At 36.4% G+C, this 9,987-nt stretch overlaps 1 long non-coding RNA gene across 1 annotated transcript in view; it reads right to left on the bottom strand.

Annotated features, from left to right (window-relative positions):
• Nucleotides 1-1,704: 1,704 nt before the first annotated feature.
• Nucleotides 1,705-9,987, bottom strand: part of LOC107058906 (uncharacterized) — an 11,011-nt gene continuing 2,728 nt past the window's right edge. Inside the window, exon 3 of the long non-coding RNA XR_001472397.1 lies at nucleotides 1,705-2,163. This is a non-coding gene — a long non-coding RNA (uncharacterized lncRNA). The remainder of the gene's footprint in view (nucleotides 2,164-9,987) is intronic.

The following is a 9,987-nucleotide window of genomic DNA, read 5'->3' as shown; positions in this document are numbered from 1 at the left end:
CACCCCAGCCCCCACCCCACCCCACCCAAAAAGAAGTCACCTATCTAGATTTAATTAAAAAAATATACAAAATGCTAATTGTATTTTGTAGATGGATATTACAAGTCTAAACGCATATGATTGGATAACACTATTTTATTATTAATATAATTTGTAGTTGTCATGATTTGACTAATTTTATAATTATTTTTTCTCATAATACAATTTTTTTCTTTTTATTTCCCAACCCGATGTCAATGTCTGATATATTTTAGAGTCTGACTAATACAAATTCAGATATGCTTTGGAATCCAACTAACACGTCTCGAAAAATGATTCTACTTTTAAGGTAAAGAGCTTTCTATCGAGGATGTGTTTTCTAGTATGCTTTGGAACCTGACCAATACAAATTCATATTGATATTCTTTGAAATCGAACTAACACATCGAAAAAAATGATTCTACAGATAAAGATAGGATGTGTTGTCTAGTATGCTTTGAAACCTGACTAATATAAATTCATATTGATATGCTTTGAAATCCAACTAACACATCGAAAAATAATTCTATTTTTCAGATAAGGAGCTTCTTATCGAAGACGTGTAACTAAAGAGGAAAGAAAAAGGTGCAAACTTAAAATGAAATAGGCACATTGGGATTTAAGTAGAAAAGACAAAAAGATAAAGAAACCCCTCGCTTTCGATGACTTGAAACTAGCAGTCAAGCCAGCGGATAAGGGGACAAAGAATAAATACTATAAGGAACAACTTGTAGGTAACATCGTTTATGGCACTTTCCCAGGACCACGGAGTGGTACAGAAAAATAAGTAGACTGCAAATAAAAGGGCAACGTAAACCAAACATCCCACATTCACACGGGATTTAGGGAAGGACCGTACCTCAAGGAGTGTGATGTAGTCAACCTAGCTAGCTGATTTCCACGACTCGAATTTGTGACCTATAGATTGTACGAAGACCTTTACCATGCTACAAGGATCCCCTGTTGATTTAACGTGTAAAGTGTCAAAAGAATTCCGTAATTCATTTGGCAACTCATCAGTAGCAACCAGCGAGGATTGAACTGGAGAGGACCACTAAGCAAGTTAATGCACACAGTTCATAACTGGCATGGCAAGAAGGGTCAAATTGAAAGTGATGAGTGTATTAATGTGAGTAAAAAGTAGTCACATAACAGATCAAAGCGTTCATGCATTCATAATAGAGACAGACTTGAATGAATTCAACAATATGCTTCCTGTCACACCTTAGCACCTTTATCCCTAAAAATACCACTTTTGATTTATTTTGTGGTTTAGCGTCTTATATTGATTGGGGAATGGACGGATGGTCTACTTAAATGGACTTGGGCAATCCTCCTCCTCATAAGCTTATTTTTGGAGTTGAGTTAGGCTCAGATATCATATCTTTACATAGTGTCAGAGCCAGATCCATCCCGTTTGGGCTCTTAGTCCACTTTCAAGTTGGATCTGGGCCTAAAGGAGGTGTTTAATCTTCCCCTCATGAGTTAGCTTTTGGAGTTGAATTAGGTTCATGTGCCATATTTTTACATTTGCATATAATATTTCCACACAAGTAAAATAGTATACGTCATTATGAACCCGAAGACGACTAGGCAATAAAGATGGGTAACTCTGGTTCTAGGACAATTACACACCAATATTATAACATTGAGATATAGACAAGAGAGAGGTTGTGCAAAGGAAAGCAAACAAGGAGGTTGAATTGAACAAACTTTCAGCTCGTCGTAGAAGAATATCAGTATGATTTATGCATTGCATGTAAAAAGATCTTGCCAGTAGAGTTCGACAATATCCTTGCTGTCTCTTGGACTTTTATGCACTTCTCCTGCAACTGTCACATCATGTATTGATTTATTCAGTCAAATCGTAGACTTACACCAGTTCACAAGTATGCAATTTATCAACACACTGCCTCTGGAAAACTCTTTGACAGATACCTGGGAAAAATAATAGAAGTTTAAAGTATCAAAATCCATGCACAAACTATTATCCAACAGTTGCGTAGCCTTCCGAGAATGATTAAGCAGTGACACATAATAAATGCATGAAGTAGGCTCTTTGATCTAGAGTTAACAATTTCACTCATTTGGGTTCGTCTTGCCAAGATTGAGATCAAGCTAAAAGTCCCTCCTGCCAAAATTCCCCTGGCTAACAAAAAGAAAGTCAAACTTCAAATTAGTGAAATGATAGTAATGGATGGCCTTAATGAGATATGCTTCACTATAACCACCATAAATGGCACAACTAACCCCAGGGGAGAACAAACTTCGTATAATAGCCGGCTGGGATGAGGAGTGTCAGACATTGAGTCGAAAACAGAACAACACCTACAGACTATCAGGTTCCTCTTCTATGAGCTGTGTAGTTCTTGAAGACTTGATCAGAAACACCAAATTCCAGTTATTTTATCTCCTTTTGAGAAGGGTTTCTTAGTTTTTCTTTACAGATCGCTGATGCATTCACTGTAATGCTATAGAAATAAACATTCACTAAGATATGTTTTCTAGTTTTTTATCGATCCAAAATATTCATTACTTTTCCTTGAGGAGGAAAACAATATCTATTTACAGAAGAGATCAAACACATCTAAGGTCAAGTAAAATATTTGCACCTTTTTTTAAGCTAATCGTAGTAAAAAATACCATTGTGTTGGTACAATTTAGGTTTGTGTTTCACAGATTAATATAAAGCACCAATAGTAGAACTACGAAACATGAAATTTCATTATCACAGGCCGAAAACCATTAGGTGGTTGCACAGTGTGCCATTAATCACATAATTTCATTAGTGAGGGACTGAGGTGACAGCAAGAAACAGAAAGAGAGGAAGAGGATTCAGAGAATTAAAACAGTAACAGTTGATGCCACTTGTTGAAGAGGGAGAGAGAGGGAGAGAGGGAAGGATGTAGAGTTGAGGAAACTGGAAAAAGGTAGAAGGTTAACAGTATAATGTACTTTTTCAAAGAGATTTCTAGCAAAGGAACTTGAAGACCCAAGATCATCAAATCCACAGTAAACCTTGGTGGTTTTTGTTTCAAGCAAAAACCTCAACAGATACCAGGATTTTTCTTGAAATTGACTCGTGTTCATGCAAATTCTTAAGCCTCATATGCTTCAGCTAACAAATAAATCTATTTTTTTTCACTTTCAACTAGAATGAAAAAAGACCAGCAAAAATGTACCCATAACCAAGCAGACTGCTAGACACATTCCCTTTTCAAATATGCTCTGGTTGATACTCATATCTCCAAACATAAATGGGCTGATTTGATTAGCAGTAAGATATTTCTTTTCTTTTGGATATGACAACTTGAGGTCATTTTGAAAGAAATGGAACATGCTTAGGGTCCTCCATTTGGTGCACGTACCATGAAAACCAGACTACCAATCTTGCATATATCTTCGACTCACAGAATCGGAGATACCAAAACAAGAGAGAAATCAGCTTCTGCAATAATAGAGAAAACCAAAGGCACCAATAGCCATTGAATTATCATTTTGAGGAATTGGACAATGAGAATATGGAAGGGAGGCCATATTTGTAAGAATGGCGATATCAGGGCCAGTAGACACACACCTCGACTAATTTCCAAGATTGGGTAACCCTATCCATACAGACTTAGATAGATAGCAAGAATTCACATAATCTCACCTCTACTGGAATTTGAACTTCAATTACTCCAGATCTTCAACCACTAAGCCACCCCCAGGGGTTCAAAAAGAAGAGGTCATTTTAGTCCTATTCATTTCACAACTTTCCAAGTTCCAGCACCCCATAAGATGCAAATTTGTACTCTGCATATCTATGCATCTCTTTTTTCAAAATCCCGGTCTTTCGCACTCCTTAAGGCCCCCTCAAGCCACTTACTCACTCCTCCATGCCCCTAAATAAAGAGGAGGAGAGGGAAAGACGAGGGCGGAGGAGACTGGTTACCCACTTTCCCTTGCTAGTGATGGATTCCCGAGAACTCAGTCTGATGGAAATTAGCAGGAAAAATGGACAGCATCCCACTCCATTGTTTAGGTTGTCATACCTTTGCAGCAAAAAACACTTTTATCTTTGACTTGTGCTTTCCTTATAAGGATCAAATAGAGAAGAGAACGGATGAATAAGGAGCAGATAAGCAGAAGCACGCATGATGGGCTTCATCTCTTCATGTACTTGTGGAGTTGTGTTACCTCATGAAAAGAAATGACCCAAACATATCCTTTGTTGTGGTTGTCAGCGGCGCAGAGTACGACGAGGTTAAACACTTCAATTTTCTGGTTGATCATTTCCATGATTTTCACTTAAACTAATAGGGGATATTCCGTGGCCACATTAATAGTACTATGAACGAATGAGAAACAAGAGAAGTGAATGAGATACATTGAAGACTTGGGGGCTCGTTGAATACAAGTAGAACTATTATTAAGTGTTAAACATGACACACATCCAATCTTTTTCCAGTACGACAATATCCATCACAGGACTCAACATTTCAAAGTGGAGAAACCAACTTGAGTTTACTTGTTATAGTAATATAGAAATATCACTGGAAAATGTGTTCGAAAGTTGTCGGAAAAGTTGTGGTTGCTGGGATGTTGCAAGGAAAATTTAAGAATATTATTTGAAAAGAGGCTCGCTATTTGGCTGGTTGGTCAGCTGAATGAGATGCTGCACCACCAGAAAGATCACCGGAGGAGACATGGCCTTGCCAGAAATATCATTATTCAGGAAACACACAAATCCACTTGAACAGTTTCCTGAAAAGAGGCACACTGCTACCGGAGTGACGCTGAAATTAAGAGCAGTGGTATTGGAATGATCGGCAAAAGAGGTGTAATTCCATCGGAGCAATCACTGTTAAGGGGCATAGTGATGTCAAAGCGATTGTCCAGAAAAGGCAGAGTGTGAGAGTGAGGACAGAGGCATGGCGTGCTAGAGCAATTGTCAAAGAGAAGGTGATGATGCCAGAACGATTACCAGATAGAAGAAAAGAACAGAAGACTTTGGCCAGGCAGACAGCTCTACACTAGAAAGAAGAAGACCTTTAGCCGGCTAGGCAGTGTAAGAGAGCCAGTAGGCAGAAATTACTTGAAACTTAAGGATACCAACAACAACATACCCAATGAAATTCCACAAGTGGGTCTGGGGAGGGTAGAGTGTATGCATACCTTAACATACCCAGTGAAATACCACTCGTGGAGGTAGAGAAGTTGTTTCCAGACGACCCTAGACTCGAGTACAGCAATTAGAGTAAGTATGAAAAGGAAAAATGACAGCAGAAAATATAGCAACTACTACAGAAACAGCAACAACAACAAAATAATGCAATCATCGAAACATCATAAAAATAGATGGTGTTAAAAAGCAAATGCAAGACACTACAAGAGTAAAGCTACTACGACAGACACCACTAAGCCTAAACCCTTCAGGAAGCAAGAGAACACTCCACTACCTACATGTTAACCTTCTACCGTAATCTGCGACCTCCACACCCTCCTATCTAAGGTCATGTCCTCAGTAAGCTGGAATTGTGCCATGTCCTGTCTAATAACCTCTCTCCAATACTTTCTTGGCCTACCTCTACCTCTCCCCACACCCACTATATCCAACCTCTAGCACCTCCTCACTAAAGCATCTACGCATCTCCTTTTCACATGCACAAACCATCTCATCCTCGCTTCGCTCATCTTGTCCACCACTAAGGCCATTACCACCTTTGCTTGGATATCCTCATTCTTAATCTTATCGCTCCTAGTATACCACACACCCATCTAAGCATCCTCATTTCCACAGCATGCACCTGTTGAACATGGGAGTTCTTATTCGCCAACACTCCATCCCATTCAACAAAATCGGTCTAACCACCACTCTGTAGAACTTGACTTTAAGCTTAGGTGGCAGAGATATATTGAAGGCTTGGCAATTTGATGAATACAAGGTATATCAATTCATAGGTGTTTAACATAAGACAAGTATATTCTAATTTAGACCTAATACTTTAAATATTCTAACTCTTAACATCGCATACTGACAACTCCCATTCTTTTGAAAAAAAACGAGCATTCTACTAAATTTAGAAAGTTTTGAGAAAATTTTCATCAAATTTAAAGTTGTTAAATTCTCTACAGAATTGTTTGTCATACAGAGAAAGTAGAAAAAGGTTAGTAGGTTGACATCCTCTTTGTGGTTTTTCACTAGAGAGCCATGGAATAATCACCCTTTGAAATGACAGAGAACAACGAAACTTCCGAAGCAATGACAGCACTTTCCAACCTTGTAACACCAAAGAATGGAACCTACAAAATTTAGTACAGAATTTCACCCAATAAAGGTTTGCATGCAAATCCAGACCCCACTTTGTGGAACTACACTGGGTATGTTGTTGTTGAAAGGTGCGCATGCAATAGACAATGACAACAGCAGGAAGATATATCAGGACAATGAACAGTAAAGTTCAAAAAATTGCACAGAAGACAAGAAGGGAGGAATTGAACTCCGATATGGACATGTGCAACATGCATATAAAGATTTTCTGTTTGATTTGGAGAGTGCCTTGAATGGTGGTTGGTCATCAGTGTTCTCTACAATAATTCTTTAATCTGGTCTTCGAAGATAGATATAGAGGAGCCTAGTAGAAAGAAGCATTTAAAGAAATAATGAAATTAAAGTCAAAGTTAATAGCAAGTGCAAAGGAAAGACAGAAAAAGGAGCACCCACACTATGTTGCTTCAATCTAGTGTGAAGATATTTGAAAACACTAAACCAAATTACAAGTATTATGAGTATAGAGCAGTGTTGACTAATACATACTACTGAGCTAGTTTCTTATTCAGGAAAGCAATGATATGATGAAAGTACCACACTGAATCCATTTCAAATTCGTGAAAAAATGATTACAAAACAGAGGGGTGTAGAAAAACTGTCTTCCCTTTGTCTTCCAAACATTTTTTATCACAACAAATGAAATCACCAAGAGAAAGGAACTTGAGAAATCTAATACAAAGCATTATATAGGGGAAAGAAAAAAAGGAAGGAATCCTGTCACAAATAATTAAGAACATTGCAATTTGTGCAATGTAAGGCCCAATTTTCTATCGGACCCCAAGGGAGTGACTAACCGCCAAAGAATTGGAGTGACAATTGTGGAAACCAAGATTCAAATACCAACACATGCAACAATGGGTGAATTGTTCTCATCTACCTAACAGATCTTATTAGACAGAGTTACTCACGCCTCATTTGTTTGCACTTAACAAAGGTCTTAATATTAACCATTCAGATCTCAGTCATTAAGTTTGTTTTTTATGTCTGAATCTTAATCATTCATATTTTAATCACTAATGCGTTTGTTTTATAAAATAAATTTGAGAAAGAAATATAGTTTTTTTAGTAAGTTTGTTGTTATACTTTTTTTACATCCACTTAGTGAGTCTAAATAGATTTGAATGATTAAAACCTATAACAAAGTCTTAATATTGCTAAAATATTTATTCAAATGTTTCTACAAAGATGGTATGCAGCTCATCACTACTCCAACCATTTTCACCGCTAACTGCCGTAACCCACTATTATCAAATACCATCACCTATCACTACCACCATAAGTCATCATTCACAATCATCACCATCAATCACCAAGCACTAACGACATTCACCACAAGTCCACAACAAGCCACCACTATATATCGCCAATCACCGTCATCGTTCACTATCACCATTAGCTATCACTATCATCCATCACAATTTTTAATTTTCACAACTAAGTATCACAATCAACAATGATTGTTAATCACTATTGTCAGCCACCATTACAACTAGTTGCTACCCAAAGCGCTACCATCACCCAAGACAATCCCCAATCAGCACCCACAAGTCACAACCATGAACCACCATTGTTCATCATCACCTCCAACTGTCATGATTTTTTAAAAATATTTTATTAATATAGTATTAGATCAATTTAGTATTTTATTTAAATTTATATTTATTAATTTTTAGATAATAAAGATAAGTTTTTATTTTTTCAAATGTTGAGAAAATGAACCATCTTAATTATTTTGTATTCAGATCTTCATACAACATCTTAATATTGAGATGTGTATTCATTCAGAAATCTAAATCTTTGATGCACATCCTAATATTCAGAAGTGCATTCAAGTTCAAACGTCTTGATCTTAATGGGAAAAAGTGAAATATCAATACATGTGCTGGTGGGAGGTAGTAAGCACCCTGGATTGGTAAGGCATGTCCAAGGCATGGATATCACTGTTATTAAAGATACAACAGAGGGGAAAAGAAAACAAAGCAGACCCATCACACTGTTGGACACGCCAACTTTGACCAAGGCAGAAAAGAGAGATTAGATTGACTTCCTAGATCTAGAGACAGCTAGGACCGGAACGACTATCGGCTAAGCTTAAGTAGCGCCTTAAGTACGTGCCTCTCCCTGAGATTCATTCGCTTTCAGACAGACTCAAATTTTGATTCGTTGTTTACGAAAGGAAAGGAAAAACAAAAAACTTGTGCTTACACACTTGCCATTCATTTGGTCTAGAGTTGCGGCGCTACTTCCCATTCTCAAGTAATTGACCCCATATCCATTTAAAAATCCCACCCTAAAGATCCTTGGGAAAACAACATTAATGAGAGTGCAATGAAAGGGAAATACTCTCTTGAAAATTTCTACTTGTCCACAGTTTCTGGAAAGCATATTAAAACATCATAAATTCTGCCCAATTCAATTAATTGTACAAATATTTCAGTTTCAATCAACAACAAAGAATAAGCAATTCAACAAAATTGATTTAATGCACACACTAGTGGTAGTCCTCCTTTAAGGATATCAAATGGTGACTAATTGGATACTTCAAAACTAGAAGAGCATTTTGGCTTTTAGCACCTTTCTTTTGGTAAGGTAAGATTTTGTATACATCAGACAGCATCACAAGTATGCTGGTATAAACAGGCTTTTAGCACATTAAGAAGGCAGCATCAGAGGTCACTTTTAAATAAAGGAATTAGATTGTGTAACATTTAAATATAGTCCCGAAAATACTGTCATGAGGTCTGTTTATGCTGCATGGGAGAAACGAGATACCTAGCCAACTAAGATTCTAAGCTGCTTACTATAGGAGTTCCTAATGAAATTTGCTTTTTATCATCTATAAGCATACAATGTCCATCAAGCATACAATGTTCATCAAGGTTGGACATATATGTTCAAAGGAAAATTACACTATGTATACATGATTAAAATTATTTTTATGTATATATAGTAGATTTTTGCCCCCCCCCCCCCTTCGGCTTCTTCGTGTGTTTACTGCTTCATATTTTGAACCCCCTTAGTGAATCCTAGTTCTGCCACTGAGGGGTCGTTTGGTGTGATGGATAAGAGGAATTAATCCTGGGATAACTTTTTAGTGGCCTTTAATTCATTGCTTGGTTGCAAAGGTAGGGATAATTTATCCCAGGATTAACAATTAGTCCTGGGATAAGTTATCCCTCACTCGGGGTGGTATAGTAATCCCAGGATAAGTTATCCTGGGATAAGGTGTGTAAATTAACAAAAATATCCCCTTAAACTCTCTTTTATACACCACTTTTACATTCAAACATATTAACATAATTTTTTACAACATTTATAATAACATTCACAACCTTAATTATTCGTTGTTTTTATGATAAATATATTTTTCTATTCAAAATTTATATTTTATAAATACAATTTTTATTTATGAATTTATTATAAGTTGAATTTATTTGCGTGATTATTATGTTTATTTATATTTTGATTTCCCTTAAAATGTTCACTCCACTACTCATTACATAGTTTTCATTAAATAGTTTATTACTCACTTAAAAATTATATTTTATCTATAATTAAAATGTAGATAACTTTAATAATAAATTTTCTTTTATTGTAATAAACTTAAAATGAAAGTTTTATTTTTAAGCTAAATAAGATGAAAGTTTAATTTTTAA

The sequence above is a fragment of the Solanum tuberosum genome, unplaced genomic scaffold, assembly GCF_000226075.1.
Source record: "Solanum tuberosum cultivar DM 1-3 516 R44 unplaced genomic scaffold, SolTub_3.0 scf00693, whole genome shotgun sequence".
In the NCBI taxonomy this organism is placed as follows: Eukaryota; Viridiplantae; Streptophyta; class Magnoliopsida; order Solanales; family Solanaceae; genus Solanum; species Solanum tuberosum.
This window is presented reverse-complemented; position numbering and strand designations above follow the sequence as displayed.